At 37.6% G+C, this 19,474-nt stretch overlaps 1 protein-coding gene and 1 long non-coding RNA gene across 4 annotated transcripts in view; one reads left to right on the forward strand and one right to left on the reverse strand.

Annotated features, from left to right (window-relative positions):
* The window catches only part of DPP10 (dipeptidyl peptidase like 10), a 1,281,550-nt gene that overhangs the window by 1,258,300 nt on the left and 3,776 nt on the right, over positions 1 to 19,474 (reverse strand). The window lies entirely within an intron of this gene.
* Positions 1 to 19,474, forward strand: part of LOC144291734 (uncharacterized) — a 33,661-nt gene that overhangs the window by 9,977 nt on the left and 4,210 nt on the right. The window contains exon 3 of one of the 2 annotated variants that reach the window (XR_013359196.1): positions 4,217 to 4,527. The exons of the other annotated variant lie outside the window; for it this stretch is intronic. This is a non-coding gene — a long non-coding RNA (uncharacterized LOC144291734). Of the gene's footprint in view, positions 1 to 4,216; positions 4,528 to 19,474 lie in introns of those variants that run through there. 2 annotated transcript variants of the gene reach the window in all.

Raw genomic sequence — 19,474 nt, forward strand, 5'->3', positions numbered from 1 at the left:
TCTAATTGATATTCAAATATTTTTCAGGGGCATGCAAAACAACATTGTTTTTTATAAATTTATTTTTATTGGTGTTCAATTTGCCAACATACAGAATAACACCCAGTGCTCAACCCATCAAGTGCCCACCTCAGTGCCCGTCACCCAGTCACCCCCACTCCCTGCCCACCTCCCTTTCTACCACTCCTAGTTCGTTTCCCAGAGTTAGGAGTCTCTCATGTTCTGTCTCCCTTTCTGATATTTCCCACTCATTTTTTCTCCTTTCCTTATTATTCTCTTTCACTATTTTTTATATTCCCCAAATGAATGAGACCATATAATCAAAACAACAATTCTTGAAATCATAGTACATGTAAACCTGGAATCAAAAAGTAAGTAAATAAATGATCAATCCCAAAAGCCAGGTTTGTCACTGTTGGAGTTGAAAGGTTACAGACAAGCGATAATAATCTACGTGTTACAGTATTAGGATTGGAAACCTCCATATAAACTCAGGTTTAAATACTTAATAGAGATGCATATACTTAATATAAATGGATATAGATAGGGATGTCTGGGTGGCTCAGTGTTTGAGCATCTGCCTTTGGCTCAGGGCGTGATCCCGAGGTCCTGGGATCGAGTCCCACATCTGACTCCTTGCAGGGAGCCTGCTTCTCCCTCTGCCTGTGTCTCTGCCTTTTTCTCTGTGTCTCTCATAAATAAATAAAATCTTTATAAAAAATGCATATAGGTAGAGAAATAGTTATATATACATATATATTTTTATAATTATGTATATACACACATATATACATACATAGGTTAATATATACTCCTGTGTATCCTAACTCTCTGAGAGAGCCTAGAAGCAATAATACCCCAGTAATAATGAGCACACCTGGCACCCAGATCTTGATTTCTAACATCTTTCTCCAATAAAAGGAACCAGGGCTCCTTGGAGAAATGGAATTCCAGGGCCAGGGTGGGGAAATAAACAAGATAAGCCTGAAGTGTCTTATAGTGTCAGAAAGTAAGAAAATGTTCAAGAAGCAAAAATGATGAGAGTGTGTCAAAGGGACACAGGAGCTGACACGAAAGAGGTCCCAATGTCCAAAACTAGAACAATTTGAGCAACAAAATAAATGAAGTAGTATTGGGTTACAATCCAATATATAAAATAAATATTCATGAGTACATACAAAAGAGATAAATGGTTGAATAAATAGGCAAACCAGAGGAAAGTTACAAATCTCTGAGTAGAAGAGATTCAAATAACTTATGTAGATAATTCCCCCCTCAAAGAGATGGAGCATAACTACCCAAAGTTAAAATCATCAAGTTACAAGACATGTTGATAGCATATGCCTTTGGTATAATATGAATTGAAGAGCAAATCATGCTTGAAGTTTTCCTCCCCCAAATATATGGCTTCAGTCTAACTATGAAAAAAAAAAAATCAGACAAACCCAACTTGAGAGACGTTCTACAAAATAACAGACTCTTCAAAATGCCAAAGTCATCAAAAACAAGAAAAGCCAGAAAAACCATCATAGACCTGAGAAGACATGTGACTAAATGTTGATTGTGTGGAATCAGGAGTGGGATCCTGGAACAGAAAAAGAACACTAGGAAAAAAATAACGAAATTGAATAAAGTATGGAGTTCAGTTAATAAAATATATCAATGCTGGTTCTTTAGTTGTGACAAATGCACCAAATGTACAATGTTAACAATGGGGGAACATGAATTGGAAACTTTGGAAACTCTCTGTACCTTTACAACCTGTCTATAAATATGAAAGTATTCTAAAATAAATATGTATTTAAGAAAAAAGAAAATTACCTTGTAGTGCATGATAATGTTCTGTTCTAATAAAGCTCCACATGTGTTTGCTTTGATCATTCTGCTACTGCCTCTTTTCTGACATTGGCAGAGTCAGTTGCCATTATTTTTCAACTGTGCTACATCTGGATGAATCCCACAGTTCCTCCCTCTTTCCATTCACGAGGAGGACCCCTGTGTCTTAGATGGTCCAGATCTCATTATCTCCTATCCAGACCCTCAGCTTCCACAGCTATCATCTCTCGCCCTCTTTCTTCCCCCTTTCCATCCTTTTTTTTTTTTTTTTTTTTTTTTTTTAGATTTTATTTATTTATTCAGAGAGAGAGAGAGGCAGAGACACATGCAGGGGGAGCCCAACACGGGACTCGATCCCAGGTCTCCAGGATCACGCCCTGGGCTGCAGGCAGCATCAAACCACTGAGCCACGGGGGCTGCCCCCCTTTCCATTCTTGATCTAAATATTAAAGCTACCTTCTTTCACATTCGGTATACCAGATACTTGCATATATTGTTTCTAATCCTCTAATTTAGAGATGAAGAAACTGAGTCCCAGAATGTTTCAATAACTTGCCAAAGGCTAGGTGGCTTATAAGTGTAGATATCTGACCAAATTGAAAAGCTACTATTTGTCTCCCTACGCACAGGTCCCCTGCCAGCGATATGCTGCTGTCTCTTACTTAAAGGCTTCTAGATTCACTTGCTTCAAGCATGTAATGTAAAATGATAAAGAATTGTATTACCTGACTTTTAAAAGGAACCTGATCATTATTGGGAGTGAGGTTGTGTATGGGAGAGGGGAGTGGGTGGAGAGAGGCAAGTAATCAAATCCTATCTAAAGGCAACCTTGAGAAAATGCAACCATAATAAAGAAAATTGCTCCCTCCTGGTGATCAAATGGGACAAGAAAAGAGTAAGCCGAGCATTTCTGGTCCTCTTCCTCTCCCACATAGAGCATTGTTTATGCTCTGCTCACTGAGTAAACCCTATAGGCCCTGCAGGTGCCCGCCACCAGTGGTCCTACTAAAAGAAGGAACAAGGCAGGCTCCTTATAAGAGTCCTCCATTTGCAGGCTGCACCAATTGGGGACGGGCCGCGGGGGGAACATGCCTCCTAACTTTATCCAAGCTCACCTGGTGAAAATCATAAGAAACCCAAATGTTAAATGAGAACTCATTCAGATGAAGCTTTAAATTGATGCGTTTAAAGAGATTGAATAAACTCTTTATATTACAATCTGGCAAGAGCTTTTAATATTAACTACTACATATTTTATAGACTGTATTTGTTGCCAAACACTAAAACAAACATTAAGATGCTTTTGCCTAAACTGGTACTATGAATGCTTCCAAAACAGTGGTATAAAAAGCCACATAAAACACACCATAATCATGGAAATCATCTGCATTAAACTCACATTTGCCATAAAAGTGGCAGTTATTTTTCATCTACAAACAATTATATCTCAATTACTTACTCTGTTAGGGAACATTTCATCAAAAACTCTCATTTAATTGATGTAAGGATGTATTTTGTTTGGGGAGAAACATAATCTCTAATTTGGATTAATTAAAGGAACAGACATTCTAAATTAATGAAAGGTTGATGTCTACTGAAAAATATACAGCTCTACTAATTTCATATACAACTAGTAACACAAAGTAAGCCACAAAACCCACAGAGAATTAGTCTTTAAAGCCACAAAACCTACAGAGAATTAGTCTTTAATGAGTAGAGAAGAATACTCAATGCTGAATCGCTTGAAAAAGTTTGTTATGTAAGAAGCTTAAATGTACAGTCTGTTATCCTGTATACATTCTGAATTTGTTCAGCAGTACTTATTTTTTTAACTATGCCATTGTAATAGGCACATCTAAATCATTACATTCAGAATTACTGCAGTTCAAACAAATGAGCTTTTTCTTTTTGTAGGAAGGGTATAGCTTAATTAATTGGGATATATCAACAATATTAAATTATATGCAAAAGGTCTATAGACATAAAAAGTCAGTAGCAGTCAAAATATAAGAAAGGATCGAGGTTGACTACCACTGAACTTTTTGTTAAGTCTCCAAAAGGGTTAAAAAAATCAGCAAGAACAAAATTTCAATGTAAGAGTTTATGTTTTATATTCTTGGAATTTAAAAAAAGATAAAAAGAATCATTTCAAATGCATTTGGTTGCAATGGAATGATTTTTCAGATACTCATTTGTTTTCATATCCAGCCCTGTTATCATCCTAGTATATCACTACTTATAATCAGCAGGAAGGAATGGAAGACATTTTCCTTAGTGTAACACATCTTGGAGGATAGTTTGTAAGAGGATTTCAGGAGATGAGAATGGCTTTTATCCATTGCACTTTAAGCCCACCAAGGACTAACCTGTCACTACACAGGCCAAGACAGCCAAGCGATTTCCCCAGGAATGAATGGTGCGGGTAAAGCCATGGTGACAGCCGAATGTGACTCTCTTTACTATAAGTCAAAAACTGAAGAAGAAAAAAAAAAAGAGAGAAAAAAAAAAACTGAAGAAGAAGGAGGAGGAGGAGGAGAAGAAGGAACACAGTTTTATTAAAGCAATGGCATGTTTTTTGCACTGTGACATATAAAATAAGAAAACCACTATTAACATAAAGATTTTATGGTGAAAATGTAATGTGGAAAGGGCAATACCTTATCCTTTTAGAATAAAACAGAGCTTATTTTGAGACCTCTTGTAATACAGAAGAGATAATTTCCTTTGCAATCCCAAACTAACTCTATCGGCTTTACTTGTATTAGGAAATGGGGGGGGGGGGGCGGTGAGGGAAGCCCATGTAAAACAAAAGATAACAATGTATCATTCCCCCAGGTCTCAGAATGTTATGACACCAGTCCCTGCAAGCTGACTTTACATAGATCTTGGTCTTTCTAGTGTTCTGTAAGGTTGTCTTAGAGAAACTAGTGGTTCTCACCCTTGACACTGCCGTGTAGCATGTAAGAAATACCACTGAGTAATAAAAATCAGTGATGTGGGCATTAACAATCTGGGTCCCTACAACAAAATCTGTCCTGACACCAGGTCAGTGGTTACATCACCCAATGGTACATGTAACATGCTGTATCACAATACACAGCTAACATAATAAGGTCACGGCAACAGTAAGAACATGCATGTTATACAATGGCAACTGTTAAGAACCAAATGTCTTCAACAGTCATTCTGTAAATATTTATTTAGCTCTATGTTGTACTATCCTTAACATTTCTAGAATTTACCCAATTAGTAAAGGTATTAGCAATTTGGCTATACTATTTATTCTCCAGAATAAATAGCACCAGATTAAGAATATAATAAAATATTGGTCTGAAGACAATTAGCCAATTAATATAAAATTATTTTTATGTATGAAACAGCAAATATTTGATACAACTTTTAGCCACATTAGCACTTCTTTCTGAGACTTGAAACATGGAAGCTAGATTCACTCTTTGAGAAATCCTTGGTCCTCTGGAATTATCAGTCAAAAAAAAGAGGATGGAAATTCCACTAAAAGCCTAGAAATTCACTTAACCTAACTGGATTTATAATAGGAAAAAAGCATATCACATTTTTAAATGTCTAATATATGGACTCTACTGGCTTATTACAGTAAGAATTTGATTCTGATCAGGGTGATTTAGTATGTTATAACTCATTTAATATCATTTTTCCTTGGTGTAGTTTTATTTTTATTAATCTATTCATTATAACCCCTGTTTTCCAATAACACAGAAATGATTGAAATTGCCAAGATAATCTCCAATACTGCATTTATTTTTATCAACAATCTCTTTAATGTGAAATATGCATGTAGGTTGGTCCCTAAGAATAAAATAGTAATAATACTGGAGCTGGCTATTATTTATTGAGCATCCTTAAAACTACTCTACATATATCATCTTATTTAAACCCCATGACTCTAATGGAGAACATTATCATCCCACCTTATAGATGAAGAAATGAGGTTCATAAAAATTTTTAAAACTTGTCTGAGTTAATAATGCTAAAAGTGGCAACCTGGAATAAGAGCTTAGGAAGTTTGATTCAAGAGCACACATTCCAAAGCACACAATTAACAAGTATGCAATATTGCCTCCTGAAATAGATGGTTTGCCTTTGGCTGACAAAATGTACATATGTCAAAATTTTCAAGTACATCTGCTTTTAAGAAAATGATAACTAGGAAAGTCAATCTCTTTATTTAACAAAGTCAACCTCAAAATGTAAAATTTCATATCATGACAGGCAGAGAGGGGGAGATGTGAGTGGTCAAGCTGTGTTTATCCTACCCTGAGATAATTCCCATTTTATGAAAGAGTGAAGAGTTAGAAATTCCTGGATGAATATAGAATTTGAAGATTGCCAAGAAAGATGCTACCAGTATGAGAATTTAGATTCTCAGAAATGGGGTACAACTTGTCAAGGTTATGCCAGGAGAAAACTCTGGCAGGGTAACGCAGGGTACCCTGGAAGACTGATACAGGGAGACAAGAAGATGCCTCTGGAAAAAGACCAGGATGATTAAATGGCCTTTTTGGGTCCCAGTTCCTCTAACTTTCTACCTTGCACATTAGCAAACGTAATCCCCCTGCACTTTCAGCCTGCCTTACCCCTGAAAATAGATTTCCAACAGCACATAAGGAATATTGTTGAGCTTCTGTCTGGGTTAAGATTGGTGCTGTGTTCTTCAAGTCTAAACGTACATAAAGAGGGGTGCCTGGATGGCTCAGCTGGTTTAAGTGACCAGCTCTTGATTTTGGCTCAGGTCATGATCTCAGGGTTATAGGATCAAGCCCTGCATTTGGCTCCACACTGAGCATAGAGCCTGCTTAATGAGCATTAGGTATTGTATGTAAGTGATCAATCACTGAATCCAATCCAGAAACCAATATTGCATACTATGTTAACTAAAATTTAAAAAAAGAATTATCTCTCTCCCTCTCCTTTTGCCCCTCCTCCTCTCTAAAAATAAATAAACCAACAGGCATAAAGAGATAATGCAGGGGGTTTACCTGTTATTATTTTAATAGGAACATTAGCCATTATCAACTTAGGATGGTGAGAGTGATGCTGCTTTGGCCAAAGTAAGAGTAGGAATGGAGTGGAAATATAGGAGGGTTAGAAGTCCTACCTATTTTGCCTCTCTCTTAATACCTAAGGCTTGGAGTTCTGAAAATTACAGGATTAAAAACAGTTGTAGAGAAGAGAGATGGAGTGTTGATGTTATCACTGGGATTCAAGTATCAGTCTGGCCATGTGATTTGGTGCCAGACCCCTAGCTCTCTATCTGAATTTCTCCATCTATAAACCCTAGAGGATAATTGTTCAATATTGTCTGAGTGACTTTAAGTGGCTCAGCCATCCTCAATGTCAGAAAGCTACGAAATAAGAATGAGTCACATGTATTTCCAGTCCCAGGCTTCCTTCGCCCATAGCAATGACTACCACTTAGGCCAGTGGTTCTCAACCAGGGGCAATTCTGCTTCCTAAAGAACATGTGGCAATCCCTGGAGACCCTTTGGTCACAACTGAAGACAGTGTCCCAGACAGGTAGAGGCCTTGGGTGGTGTTAAACATCCCACAACACACGGGACACCTCTTATAACAAAGAACAACCTAGTCCAATGTGTCTCTGTTGCCAAGGTTGAGAAATTCTGAGTTGGACCAAGTGAGACCAAATGGATACAGGGAATCTTATTTATTTGTATTGACTGACAGTCTTCGTGGAAGATACAACAGATACCTTATATCTGGTATCATCTGAACTTTCAGTTTTTATTTCTTCACCCAAGATCTACTCTCCTAGATCTTACTCTTGGTCTATTCCATAAACTCATTTCAAATCCTTTCTCAGATATTCCCCCACCATGAAGCTAGTTAGGCATATGTAGTTCCACTTCTCCTGTTTCTACATTCACCCATGGCTTTTTTAGTGTGCCATCAGCAACAGAACTCACACTCTATAACCATGGTTACCAGGCACAGAGGATATGCACTATGATGTGATATTCCTTGCTACCTTTGCTTCAGTTGGTCCCAGCTTTACATGATCCCTTAGCCTATTGCACTTAATCAGTATCCAGAATGGAAGCTGCCTCCTTTGCCCTATTTTGCTGACCAGGAAAAATTCAACCCAGTACTTTAAATGTTCCAAGTATTTGTCTAGATAATCACAAACACACTCTATAGCAGCTTCCTTTTTCAAAACTGATTGCAATTTAAAGAAAATTGATTACAATTTACAAAACTACATAATATAGGGCAGCCTGGGTGGCTCAGCGGTTCAGCGCCGCCTTCAGCCCAGGGTGTGATCCTGGAGACCCGGGATCAAGTCCCACGTCGGACTCCCCATGTGGAGCCTGCTTCTCCCTCTGCCTGTGTCTTTGCCTCTCTCTCTCTCTTTCCCTGTCTCTCCTGAATAAATAAATTTAAAAAAACGACTTAAGTATACCTCCGCATATACTGCTGTTATTCTTATTCCAGCCCCCATATTTCCTTCACCATTTTGTCATATCTTATCAATAATACATATATGTGTTTCACACAATTGTAGTTGACATTCAATAAGAAGCTCTCTAAAACTGTTTTACAAATACTTGGAAGACACACACATTTCTGTTATGGTTGCTATAAATACAACTACTCTGGCTCTAGCAAAGCCCAACTTGTCATAGATTCCTTCACCTGGGTCTCTAACATTAAGAATTCATTAGTCCAAATGGACTTTAAAAATCACTGTTCATCCCTACCTGTGTGAATTTATTCTTGTTCCTGAATATCCTGACTCTATCAGACCCTAAGCTATCTTTTGAAATTAGCTTATAGCATTATGTCCCACTCAGTATCCCTATCAGTGCACTTTGTGGACCCTATTAACAGTTTCTCTTACCTCACGGAACCCTGGGTTTCTGGTTCTGGTATTTCCAGGTGGGTTCCATCCATTAGCAGTACATGTGAAAATGTGAGACTTTGCAAAGGCAAATCTGGCAGCATGCAAGCACTGCCTGGAGAATCAAAGTGTCGGGCTGTGTCAGAAGGAAGTTCTCTTAAGGTGGGTATTTTTCCTGTGGTATATAAAAGGGACTTCAACTGTGGAGTCAACACAGGATGGGTAGGAGGCCCAGATCTTCCTCTTCCTTACTCAAACCAGTAAACCCTTAATATTTTGTGGTAGAATAAGAATTGTGGCTGCCCTACAATGTTAAAAGAGACAATGAATGCAGACAGCCTCACCAAGATCAGCTATTTAAATACTGATTCCCACTTCTTTCCTTAGTAGGGAAGTGGTAAAAAATAAATGAATTTGTTGGTATGAGAATTTCTGGCACAGAACAGGTGCTAAGAAGATATTTTCTTCTTATATGAATTTTTCATTCTTAAAAATAATAAATTCTCCACATTTAAAATTACTTTGATCCTTTCTCAGTTAAACTCTAATGAAAGAAGTTAGCAATAAGTCAACTGCAGTTATATTTACATTTTAAAACCCAACTCTCATACCATCTCTCTTTCTCTCTCTCTCTTTCTCTCTCTCTCTCTCTCTCTCTCTCACACACACACACACACACCCCACACACACGCATACACACCCCCACACACAATGGGGGAAGAAAATCTTTTGAAAAAATCAAGAACATATCTGGCTTTCTTTCACATGCTTATATCTTCTGCCAGAATGAGAGCTATGTGACTATATACTAAATAAAAGAAAAGATTATGAAGAACATTCTGAAGCAAGAACCTATTTCCCACATAGGATGGCCTTCACTCACTCATTCATTCATTCATTCATTCAGGAAGCCCTTTTTGAGTATTCATTCCATATTAAGGACAGCATTAGACACCAAAGTCACAATGACAAAGGAGATACTGTCCTTGCCTCAAGGAGCCTGTAGTCTAGCTGTGAGTGGGGTGTGCAGTAGAAAGTGGGTAGGACAAAGAAGAGGCTGGAGAATGGATAAAAAGATAAATACATATAAAGGCCAGGATGCATGGTAGTTCCAATGAATTACAAAGCAAGGAGTCTTCCTGGGTCTGCAAAGAAAGGAATAAGAAGAAGAAGAGGGAGCAAACTTCAGAGAGGAGGTGAATTCCTGTGAAGTGAATCCAAAATAATGAGCACTATCAACCAGGGAAGCAAAAAGGAGGGACATGGGGTTCTTATAGGAGAAAACAGGCTTAGAGGCTTAAAACAGCAAGGGACCTGGGCAACAGCAACTGACAGTTCCTTTGTGTGGTTGAGCACATGAAAATAGGAGCCAGGAAATCTGAGCTATCAGCCTGAATTTTGTAGCAACTTGTCTGGGGTCAGGTGTGAGTCCAACCTCTTTCAGTCTGAAAGCTTGAGAAAATTAATATACTTACCTATAAAATAACAACTCCTTTTTCTAATAAGCCTTTCTGGGAATTAGAGATATCCCATAAAAGCACCTAGAATTGTATGTATTGTATGTGTGGGCATTTAACAATGGTAATGAAGAGACAATGACAATGATGGTGATACTGTTCGTTTTCACATGGATGCTTTTACAGCATTCCACCATCTGGAATGTCCTCATCCCCAAATTCTTTGCCAAGATCATGACTGCTTGCCCATCAAATCTCAGTTCAAACTTCACTCCTTTCAACAAGTTGGAGTAAGATGTGCCTTCTCTGACCTACCAGAGCACGTTCGCACACTATTTTTATCAATGACTTTGTGTTCCATGTCCTTCTCCTTTATCCCAGGCAAAGGGAGAGGAGAAAAGAAGCAACACTATATGCTTCTTAAAGATTGGCTCTGTTTCTTATGCCTTTTGGTATCTCCATCAGTGGCACATAGCACATTTTTTGTGTATTCAATAAGTATTTGTTGAAATAACATATTGTTGGGAATAGAATTAGAAACCAGAACACAGAATGGTTCTCATAAAATAAAACCCTGAACATCTCAGGATTCTGATAGGAAATCTAACGATTACAGGCCTCCAGGGAGGAAGAATTCCTCATCCTCCTACAGCATAGAGACTTTGAGAGCAGCCCCATCCACATAATACAAGGTAATTACCACCTCTGGCTTTGAGCCTCTGCAGCACTGACATAGGAGTGACCTCACCTAGATGAGCAGAGTGCATCGGAAAAGGCCTGAGTTGAAACCAGATAGATGGTATGAGAAGGGACAGGAAAAAAAAAAAAGTACCCAGGAAATGGGAACATCAAGTGAAGAGACCCTCATCTGGCAAAGAGCTTCGTTTGTCTCAGAGTCAGAAAGGAGACCATACTGGTTGGAGAACAGTCATAGGGTGGAGCTGGAGGGGAGACAATGGGACAGGATATGGTCAGAGGAAAGAACAATGCTAGATAATGCAGGGTTGTCGGGGTAAGGTAAAGGCTCTGGAGCTTTTCTAAAAGCAATGTTAAGGTTTAAACCAGGTATACTAAGTGGTTAGAGTAAAATTTATTGTATTTTTTAAAAAGATGTATTTATTTATTCATGAGAGACAGAGAGAGAGACAAAGAGAGAGGCAGAGACACAGGCAGAGGGAGAAGCAGGCTCCATGCAAGGAGCCTGACACAGGACTCGATCCTGAGTCCCCAGGATCACACCCTGGGCTGAAGGTGGCATCAAACTGCTGAGCCACCCAGGCTGCCCATGAGCCACCCAGGCTGCCTGATTGGAGTAAAATTTAAAATCACCATTTATTTGGCTGTTGAGTGGAGAATGAATTGTGATAAGCATGCTGAAAGCCAGGAGGCACCAAAGTTGTCACCATAATTCAGGTAAGTGTGCAAGGAGTTTGGGTGACAGTGATGGAGGTGGACCTGAAGGTTAGACTAAAGATACATTTAGGAGGTAGAACAGGCAGGACATTCTGATGGGACCAGCTGATGAAGAGAAAAAAGACACGTCTTAACAGAAACCAAACTCTGGCTTGAGTCTTTGAAAAGAAGATACTGGTATCATATAATGAATGGAGTCAAGACTGGGGTAGGCAGCCAGGATCAGAAGTCTTGATGGGAACATAGGATATTTACAGTGTCTATTAGACATTTAAGTGAGAATACTTAGTAGAGAGTAGCATCTAAGAATAGAGGGCAGGGAGAAGTCTGGGTGGGAGAGGTGGTCTATTAGTATTCAGCATCCGGTAATGAAATCCATAGTATTCACCAGCACCATTCAGCCAGAAGTTACAAACTGATGCCCTGACGCCCCCTAAACATATTCTTGGTGTGATTCCATATCTCCTATCATCTCCTCATAAACATCTGTCCAAGCTATTTCTTTGGGAAGGGGAGTGGGCTCTGTTCTGGTATGCCTTTAGGTGATACATGCCCTCTCCAGTTACCAAAATTTCAATTTGCATCTAACTGTAATATTTATGTTACCTCTTAATCTTGGAGGCATTCAGTGTTTAAATGCTCCTGAGGACTTCGGAGTTCTAAGTCCCTAGAAGTACAGAGAAGAGGTCACTATGAAAGGCACTGAACAACCTTAATTATTTGATCATTTGAAGAACACCACCATAATTTCCCCCCTCATCATCCCCCAAAAGAAAAGAGCCCAAAGATATGTAAAACAGGCAAGCAAACAAAAAAATCCAAGCAGTGGATTTTTGTATGATAATACAAAGCAAAACTGATTGAACACGGAGGCATCTGGTATCAAAGGAGAAAAGGCTACCTGAATAAGATAATATTGTGATCCTCTCTTCTGGTCCTTTTGTTCTAAAGTCATAGAAGAGGTCTTTGCTGTGAGGTGGTCAGAGACAATATTGTAGTTGAGCTTATTACATCATTGTTGAAACGATGCTCCACCATGGCATCGCCCGTCTTTCACAGTGTGGCATATATTATATGTCCATCAAATTCTAAAATCATTCTTGCTGATCACAGTGGTACATACTTTTGGTTCCCTCTGTCCAGACCATACAACCTTCTTGATTGCTTCTAACATAACCCCACTTTTATTTGGATAACCCCCTCCCTGCTTTCTGTACTTAACCATGTACACATGTATCTTCAAGTATATTGAATAGAAAAATTGGTGTAAGATTTAATTCCAGGCAACAAGAGTTGAGGAAAACTCTGTGTGGAAATCTTTCTTAAAATGAGACTCAAGAGGTCACCTGGGTGGCTTAGTCAGTTGCCTTCTACTCAGGTCATGAGTCCAGGGTTCTGGGATCGAGTCCCAGATGGAGGTCCCCACTCAGCAGGGAGTTTGCTTCTCCCTCTGTCCCTTCCCCTTGCTCATGCTCTTTCTCATTTTCTCTCAAATAAATAAAATCTTTTAAAAAAGAAACTCAAAAAAGAAAGTTCTCTTTGTCCACGGAGCACTTTCAATTGTCATGTCTGCAGAAATTAGACATTTCTAATTCCAATTATGGAATTAGAGCAGCCATGTAATGTCTATGACAGAAGCTAAGCTTAGAAAGACAAAGCAGAATGGTGCAATTGCCTGTGTCCTAGGTCGTGCTATTCAGGCACTGAGTTTTTTGACCCTTAAAGTGCTATTTTCATTTTGTGAAATTATCTTTTCTGATTTCATTACCCGATTCATTTAGAATTTTCTGTTGTTTTGTGAGGGGTGTGCATGTGTGTTGTTATTGTTTAAAAGAATGCACTTCACCTGCTTTCTCTTTTTAAAGTTTTTTTGTTTTTGTTTTTGTTTTGTTTTTTTGTTTTTTTGTGTTTTTTTTTTTAGTAATCTGTATACCCAATGTGGTGCATGAACATATGACTACAAAAGTAAGAGTCAAACACCCTTCTGACTGAATCAGACAGGCGCCCCTATTTTCTCTTTTTAATCCTCACCTTTCTTGTCTGCAAAATAAAAATCTGGCATAAAGTATCTCTAAGAAACATTTAAATTTTACGGTTGTAGAACTGCTGCACATCAAGTGCACTTTAATATTTTCTATCTCCTCTAAAAATGCTCTAAATTACTGAGGGAGACCCCTAGGAAATAATCCTTCAAAAAACCCAAGATATCTGCATCAAAAACAATACATGGCTTATGTAATTAGGAGACTAGGAAAGGGATAACTTCCTCACCTCTGCATTTGAAATTTCCAGGCATAATTTATGCTTAAATCTACTGCCACTAAAAGAGGTCAGTCATGTGGCATTGGTATTACTCAAAAGACCATTAATAACCAATATGCCAGAAAAATGGTTATCCAAATATTAAAGAGGAAAATTTCGGTACAGCCCAATGATTGTCATTAGTCAAAAAAGATTCTTTTGGATTAAAAATGTACCACTAAATTAAAGCCTTTAAAGACCAGTTATTATTAGCATTCATGAAAGTGGGTGGTATAAAATCAAGCTGCTGAAAACCCTTTTGTTCTTATTAAGATATACCTTCAGTAACACCTGTCTGGCTAATAATATCTGAGACAGTACTTGGATCATCCTCAAAGATGGACCAGGAACACGTTACCATTTTCACTTTCTACCTAAAGACACAAACCTTAGGAGTGCTTCCCAAGGTCACAGAACTGGGTCCCAAATTTAGATCTTGTCTTTATACTACTTGGTTTTAAGCTCTTCCCTCAGGGTACAGTCAAATTCTGAAAGATAACAGAAAGTCCAGGCCCCTACACGTATTTGCAGACTCCTTCTTCACCCCTCCAGATCGCTTGTTCTCTGTAACTAGTCATATTCAACTAATAAAGGCTTTCAGGACAGTTACATTGTCTTGTTTCTTATCTTTTGCATATGTTTGCTGTGTCTGAAATATTTTCTTCCTCTCTTATTAATCTAACCTCTATATAGCATCTGGTTTGGGATTTGTAAATGCTTCCTCCAAACCTTATATTTATCCTTCCTAGAACCCATCACAATATATTGTAATAATATTCATTTGCATCCTGGGCTGTGCTCCCTAAAAACAAGCAACATTGCTCTATTCATATTTGAATCTTCTTTCAGTAAATGTCAAAGGACTGAAACAGTAAAAGAGTTAAGTCCAAGCTTCTTGCCATCATGCCACGCTGTGCTCACTCATTAACCAAAGTCAACGTTGCTTGACTCAATTTTATTTCCTTCAGATGATATATATAAAGGAACAATTTTTACTATAGCTGCCCTTCCTTGGTCAAGAATACCTGCCTTGCATAGTTTCTCTACCTTAATTCTTTTATTGACTCAAAAACAATTATTCAAGTAAAGGGTCCATCTATTATACACAATAAATACTTTTATGCTATTTACTTTCCATTAATATAAAGTGGAGTCCATTTTTCTTAGGGCAAAATCCTGGAAATAAGAGTTGTGAGAACGGTGTTTTTAAATCCAGCAGCAGTGATTCATCCTGGGAATTAAGGTTTCTGATGAGAAAGAGCCTCACTAAAAGGCCAAAGCCAGTAGTTCCCCTACAGGGTCCCATCCATTAAAATCAGCATCAACTTGGATCTGCTATGCTAACCCAGGCACCAAAACAGAGGGGCAAAGATTGTCTCTATTTGCATAGAATTTCCTCAGCCCTAAAATAAAAGACACTCATAATGCAAAACCTATTTTTGATTTACAGAAGCCACTCTTCCTCAAGAAGATTAGCATATCTGTTGTCACAAGCCTTGAGGCCCATTTGTCATCTCTTGAAATGTTGTTTACATACTTTAAAGTAAAATGTTCAGTTCAGCTTAGGTCAAGGAGGACTAGTATGTTTCTGAACTCAAAAGTCAGACCGCATCTCTCGGGAAGACAAATGAGTTTATAGCCCTCTCCATTCTTTCACTCAAAGAGTCTTAATTGAATGCCCGCTATTTACCAGATATTGGACGAGGAACCAGAATTACCATAAGTAAAAGACAGAGATCCTTTAAGAGTTAGCAGAGAGACTTACATGGAAACAAATCATTACAGCTCGGAAAACTATTTGTCATTAAGCAGGCACTGAGAAGATTATGTGAGAACATAGGTAATTAGTTGAGACCCTGACTACTGCCTAAGGGAATTAGAGAAGTCTGTTTGAGATTTGAAGTAAAAATAGGAGTTTATTAAAAGGACAATTGAGTGAAAGGATAGATCAAGCAAAGAAAACAATGAGTCCAGAGACAGTAGGGAGGCTATATCCATAGTATGATATAATTTCTCCTCAATTCAGTGATCCATGCAGCTACCCAAGGTATCTCCCATTCTTGTAGTTAAGCACGGGGATGATAACTGCATTTTTTATTGAATTAATCAGTCCTTTAGATAGCATTTAAACTCAATATTCTTCCTCCCCTACCTTTCTGGTATAGATCCATGATGAGATCTTGCAGATGTTACTACAATATTAGAAGATACTTTTCAGCTCCCTGGTGACTTCAAAATGAGTTTTTATCATCATTATAGTTAATAATAATTGCAAATAAAATTCTTAGCTTTTATGTCATAAAAATTGATTCTTCCTATACAGTTCTCTATGAAAATGTCATATCCCTTAAAAATTGCTACTAGAACAAATTATAATACAAAGCACTTACATAGCATTTTTGTTTGGGGAGATAATTTAAGTTTATTGTCCTTCTGTTAGTGGGAAGAAAAACCTGAACAGGGTTAATTGCCTTCCCCAAGGCCACGTGATCTATTGTGGTACACAGAGAGTAAGAATTCAAATTAAGGATGACCCTCCAAAGGAAAACTTATCCAATGTGCTCTAAACCCCATTTTTAGGTAGTAGGGTAGGCTGCATGCATTGGATCATTCTTCTCGATCCTAATTGTAAAGAACAAAGAGAAGCATGAGTTCTGTGAAAAATTTCCAAGAGATAAGACTATTCAGAAAGTAAACTTCCTCTCTTTCAAGGCTCATCATTCAGATTAAATCTAGTTCTGCTAATGTAACACCATGCTGGGTGTGTCCAGGGAGGTCGGTTTTGAAAATGATTAATTTTGTTTCAGTTGTGGTATACTACTTCCAATTGTATCCCACCAACCTGGCTCATATCCAAGGGCTAAAGAACATTCATAAATGAAAGAATAAAGGTTACTGTGATATTCCTGCCTACCACTGTTTTGCCAAGTTTCAGAGGAAGCTGGCAAGAAGGGAGAAAATTGTCCAACATACTCTCTTCTCAGTGTGACTATCTATCTCCCTAGTTACCAAAAGGTGTTGATTACCAGATGGCCTCAAACCAAGACAGAGAGTAAAACTACAGAAAACCAAATAAAATGTCCATACATTTTTTTTTAAAGAAATTTGCTGTGAATTTAAGAGACAGAGTAAGGTTTCCAACCAGATTACCAATTAAACAAGATCTGAAAAATTTATTTAGCTCACTTTAGAGCTGATAGACATTACCAGTCACTTCATAATCAACAAATATATATTTAAAGTCTACTGTGTAAAGGGCTTTGCATTAAGAAAGCCCTGTGAGGTATAAAAGAGACCTGAAGAGATCTCAGCTCCCATAGAATTCACATTATGAAATGATCCTAAGGATCTTCTGAAGTTGTTCAGACTCCATTTGTGATACTCAGACAATTCTTCTTGTGTACTATAGTGGGCTATAGTACAAGTTTGTCCTATTTTTTAATTCCTTAGCTTAGGGTTTCTAAGGCTCTAATGTTCATTAAATCACTCAAGGGCTTGTCGAAACACAAATCGCTGGTTCCCACTCCCAGAGTTTCTATTAGATTGGCTCTGAGTAGGGCCCAAGAATTTGCATTTCTAACAAGTTCGGGGGAGGGGGGCTGATGCTCTGGCCCAAGTACCATATATTAGAACTCTGTTTTATTTATTCCATGCTATATTTGTAAAACCATGTATTTTCAGTGAAAATTAGTGATTTGCCATCAAGAACATCTTTCCTATCTACCTGACCAAAACATGAGTGTTTAGAAAATTATTCACACCTATTTTCTAAGAAGTGAAAGAGTAATACTAAAAATTTTCTAAAACAGTTCAAATTTGCCTAAAAACGCATTCTGCTACAATACTTCTTCAAAGTGAAAGTTACCATTCAAACAATTTAAACATCAAATAAAAAAACTTTATATTTTATTAAGAAAAAAAGTGAATAAACCAGAAAACTGGCCAATATTTATAACATTGTCGTCACTCTTTAAAAAAAAATACATTTAATGCTTCCCTTAAAAACAGCGGGATGTATAGTCGTTTGAAATAAAACTATCCTATAATCTTGTAAATTGTAAATATTTGGCATAAACACAAACTGTAAATGACTATAAATTAGTCATCAGCAGAATTTCTAACTTAGGTCCTATTCATGTTTATCACAGGCTGGGATTTTTGCCTTAAGCTTATGAGGAAGCTGTGTCAGAATAATTAAAGAGATAAAGACCATTCCTGAGAGAGAAAAAATTCTCCCACACACAATATCCTTCATTCTAATTTTTTGTAAGTCTTCTCTTTTGGCTTCAAATATCACCACTTAAGAGAATGGCCCATTCTCCTAATGCTGAAGAAAAACTGTACCTTGCCAAATGGAACTGTAGGGTTCACTGAATACCGATGATAACTCTTTCTTTAGTGTGTCTGAGTCTGTGTTGAGATCATAATGTAATAAAGTTTCTTTCTTTTTTTTTTCCATATGACTAAAGTCCTTAGGATGAAGACCAAAAAGTCTCTACAATATGTTTCTATAGTGTAGTTGTCTTAATCTTTGCTTTTAGAATTTTGTATAATAGTGAAATTGAGGGGGTACGTTTTGCATACTGTAATGACATAAGAGGTGGAGTTTTTTATTATACATGCTCTGTATTTCTAATTTTTTGTGGATATAATTATGGAATATTCTTTAAACTAAATGCAACACCATGTGAAATCAGATGTGGTGCCCTCCTTTAAACCGGGAGTGTGGAATTACCAACCAGTAAAAATTGGTGCTGATACATTTCCAAGCCAGTAACACCACACCAACTCATCACATTGTCACACTCCAAAATGCTAATTGCTAAAGACAGAAATCATTTTCTAATAGCCATGTCCTCAAGCCTACAGATTTAATAAAATGAAATATACATGTGAGGAGATTTTCATTCTCTTGTTCTCATTACTCCCCAATTTTATCTCTTGTTCCATACACAACAATTTTGGATAGGGCTGTGGACTAGAGGTAGCAAGGGGAAGATGTTCATATTTGCATAACACTTCAGTTTTACAATATAAAAGGCAGTCAAAATTGTAATGAAAAGTATTTGCTCATAGAGGTTCTACTTTGAAGACAATGAAAATCCTAAATACACCCTCAAATATGTTTTGTAAAAAGTTGTAGCTTCTCCTCCAGGAGTATATACTTCTGGGGTATTTTTTATACAGAACACAGGGATCCTGAGTGGGAAGGTAGTGATAGAATAAGCCAGGCAGGTCTTAAAAAGGAGGAAGGGAAAGAGACTGACTGAAAGGGTCACTAGACAGGAAAGGAAAGAAATATTGTATAGTGTATTTTGGAATTTCCATTATAAAATAAAATACATATGATTCCTGATCCAGGAATCACAAATCCTAAGGATTCACACACAACTTCCAACTTCAAAGAAAGGATGGACGATTTTATGACATACATGGGTGCTAGATTTCTATTAAAATATGAAAGAAGAAAAAAAGTCTCACTTTTTAAGGCAAAGTTCCAAATTTGCAATTCCATCAGTATAAAAGTAAACCAAGTTCAGAGATTTGACTGAAGATTTAATTTTCCTTCAGT

This window comes from Canis aureus, chromosome 20 (genome assembly GCF_053574225.1).
Source record: "Canis aureus isolate CA01 chromosome 20, VMU_Caureus_v.1.0, whole genome shotgun sequence".
NCBI classification, from domain to species: Eukaryota; Metazoa; Chordata; class Mammalia; order Carnivora; family Canidae; genus Canis; species Canis aureus.